The sequence below is a fragment of the Vipera berus genome (assembly GCF_964194415.1).
Source record: "Vipera berus genome assembly, chromosome: 3".
Classification (NCBI taxonomy): domain Eukaryota; kingdom Metazoa; phylum Chordata; class Lepidosauria; order Squamata; family Viperidae; genus Vipera; species Vipera berus.
In genome coordinates this window covers 89,043,956-89,047,685 of record NC_138204.1, presented here as the reverse complement: position 1 = coordinate 89,047,685, position 3,730 = coordinate 89,043,956, and the positions used below count along the sequence as shown (strand labels likewise).

General features: G+C 38.3%; 1 protein-coding gene across 1 annotated transcript in view; it reads right to left on the bottom strand.

The window, feature by feature from the left end:
* LOC308664915 (putative defense protein Hdd11) overlaps window positions 1–2,542 on the bottom strand; it is a 31,720-nt gene extending 29,178 nt beyond the window's left edge. The window contains exon 1 of the mRNA XM_081322464.1: window positions 2,510–2,542. The gene's annotated coding sequence lies outside the window, so the exon portion shown is untranslated. The remainder of the gene's footprint in view (window positions 1–2,509) is intronic.
* Window positions 2,543–3,730: the final 1,188 nt, after the last annotated feature.

The following is a 3,730-nucleotide window of genomic DNA, read 5'->3' as shown; positions in this document are numbered from 1 at the left end:
CAATTTTGTAGGACCATAATTTTTAATTAGTACTTTAAAATCTGCTTTTAACAACTTTTCTTTTTTTAGAAAAGAAAGGGCATTTATTTTATAAATAGGACCTAAGAAGAACCATACTAGGCAAGACCAAAGGCCAGACCTGTCCAGGATAAAGATTGATAAGTAGGAAATGAGCACAATAACAAGTTGGGGGGGGGGGCGAAAGCCCTAATAAGCAGGCATATACATAGAATGAAGGCTATTGCTAAGCACATTGGTTTGTGCTTAAATTGTAAGCCGCCCTGAGTCTTCGGAGAAGGGCGGGATATAAATGGGATTAAAATAAAAATAAATAAAATAAGTTCTTGCTCATTGTCATCAGGAGCTAAACTTACTGATGGCAGTGGAGAACTACCATGACAGGCAGTTATTGATAGCCATTACCTCCCCTGAATGTTTTTAATACCCTTCACTGCATCATATGGTAGAAAAAGCTGCTATTTAATGATATGTCCTTTAGAGGGAGCTGCTGTGAATCTCATTTGACTTCATTGGATGAACTCTTAGGAAAAAAGTATAAAACATTTTTTTTCTGCATTGTACGTGATTGTATATCCTTATAAAGTAGGATCAATGTCTCACGTCCAACTTTCTTGACAGAGATACTCTTCTCTGTCTGCTCCAGCTCTAATGGAGGCACATGCCAGGACAAACAGAGTTCTTCCAGCATGCCTAAAAACTGGGAGAAGGAAAGAGTAACTACTTGATTACTTAAGTCAGATTATTCCATAGCTGCAAAAGAAATGGAGAATTGTAGGAGGAGATAGATTTCCTAAGTTATTATGAGCAAGGCAATCTACATGCAAGCATCTCAGCTCACCACATATCTTGAGTCATGACCAAGAAGTGGCATCATCCTTAAATTGCTTGCATGTTAAGACATGAGTGTAGAGACCTGTGTGGTTGTTGTTGTTTAAAAAAACATAAATCAAAATGAATCATTTTACATTATACAGGTGTACATAAAGCACAAAGCTGGTAAGTTGCTACTCAGGCAAATTTATTTTTAATGTAATGAAAAAAGGACCTCACTGCTGAATTTGTTACGTTTCTCTCTTGCCTTAACTTCAGGAGATCTGAGAAATTATATGAGGATTACTTTTTTATTCTCACAGCAATCCTTTAAGGTAAGTTAGATAAAAAATGAGTGACTAGCCCTAAGTTATCCATGTTTAAGGTAGAGTTGAAACTCAGTCACAGTCCAACACTTATAGGCACAACTCTAAGTGGGCAGAAACCTGTATTGGGGCAAAAATGTTGATCCCCATTGTTGATCCTGCCTGTTAGTTTTGGGCCCAGTCCTTGAAGTCACTTGACCTTCCTTTAGCAATGGATGATAAAGTTTAATAAATTTCTTAGAAGTTGAGGAGGTCCTTGAATGGTAACCATTACTCTAAAACTGTTATTTTAAAAAGAGCTTTAGCCTGACCTGATCATGGGCTTAAAATCAAAGCAACTTGATGGGGAGAAGGCAGAAAAAGGAACATCTCTGAGCTGTAATTAAGTAACCTGAGAAAGGCTCCAAATTTAAGTTATATTCACCTGATTCTTTATTTTAAATTATATTTAAAATATTTATTTTAAATTTAATTTATTTAAATTATATTATGCAGGCAGTCCTCATTTATTGACTGATGATTAAAAAAAAACTTTGCAACTAGTGCTCGCATATATGACCTTTGCAGGCTGATAAAGCAAATAAAAGTTGAAGTAAGATCATAAGCACAGTTTTGGCTTCACTTAATGACTGCTTTGCTTGATAATGAAGTTGCTAGTCCCAACTATAAACAAGCACTACCTGTTCATAATAAATTAGATATTTTTAAATGTAATGTCTTCAATTTTATATCAATAATTGAAAGAACCTGGATTGAGTTATTGATCAAGCATAAAGCAATTATAAATGTGCCAAACATTCCTGCATCTGTTCAATTATTTACGGGCTTAAGATACTTAAAACTTGCTTTTAGCTTCAAAGCAAATCAGTCTTACAAAGCAGCTTACAAGATATAAACCTTTGAAATACATTCACACCAAATAAAAGATGGCAAAGATAAAATAGTCTTCTAAAAAAAGAAATCTGCTACAAGCAAAGCAAAAGTAGTTGAAATATACAGCATAGGCAAATTAGTGGGAAAATATCCATAGTGGGGATAATTTATATCCAAGGTTTAAAAAAGTAACAAGGCAAATCTAGGATCAACTCCACTATTGTAGAAACCAGGGATCCTCAAACGTGGCCCTTTTATGACTTGTGGATTTCAACTCCCAGAATTCCTCAGCCAGCATAAAAGGGCCAAGTTTGAAGACCCCTGGTATAAACTGTAGAAGCTAAGTTTAAAGAAGCTGCACTGGCAAAATAATTCCTGTATCTCCCATCCCGGTTTCCGAAAACAAAAAAACAACCCCACCTCTACCAGCCATCTACCGGTCTGCAACATAGTGCACTATATTCAGTAGCATTACCAACCTCTTCCTTTTCACAACTGCTTCACGTTCTCTTAAAACAAGTTCATCCAGTTTGTCTCCTTTACTGTGATTAAAGCACTATTTATAAGATTTGATGGCAAATAAACACAATGTTCTTAACCCTATCAGCCTGCATACTCACTGCATTAATGACAGGGTCAAAATCACTAATAGGGGGGTACTCAAAGGAAACAGCAAGTTGTTTTATGCATTTATTTTGAGCAATTGTTCTCAAGCAGGATGGGGCCAAGATTAATTAATCAGATGATCTCCTGATTGGTCATCCAGTTCAAGGGTTTAGTTCACTGTGCTAGCCTATTATAGCAGAATGATTAAACCAGCGGTGACTTTCAGATACTGTAGGTCTAAGATTCCAATTAGCATACCCAAACATCTGGGATGATAAATGCTGCTATCCAGCATATATAGATATCATAAACTCAACTGTTGATACTCTAAGTCAGACATGTCAAACACAAGGCCCGGGGGCCGGATCCAGCCCACGAAGTGGTTTCATGTGGCCCGCGAAGCCATCCTGGAAACAGTGAGGGAATGGCCCCCACTGCCTTGGCCCTGGCCCAGAGACCCTCCTTCCACTAGAGACCCTCAGATCTGTCCCACTCCTGCCCAGGCCCTCATAGGCACCCTTGATGCGAACGATGTAGAGCTGGCCATGCTCACCCAGTAGGCCATAGGCACTCTAGCCACGCCCACCCAGTAGGCCACGCCCACCCTGGCCATACCCACCCGGCCCCCTGAGGGCAACCGCAATGCTGATGCGGCCCTCAATGAAATTGAGTTTGACACCCCTGCTCTAAGCTTTCTTCTCCTTGACATAAACAGAGGGATAACTGAACTCTTATTCAAGTGTTAGTGGTTCCAGAGAAGAAGAAGGCTGGATAGGAGAAGACCACCATAATGTAGGATTTTATAGTCATTGCCACAAGGTTTTATTTGTTGGCACAATAACACACAATTATTCTTACTTCTTTACTCACTGTATTGTTGGTAATAACAAAAGTATAGAAGAAGGCAGAATTATTAAGCTTTAGAACTATAGTGCCTGGTTCATTAGATTACTGCAATTATCTGTGTTAGCACATGAATGATAGAAATTGCTAGTATTTGCTCTCCCTACAGGATATGATGATGGAATGGAGCTATGCAAAGGCATCTGGAGCAAAGAGCAAAGGTATGAAACATAAACATACTTGTAATAATT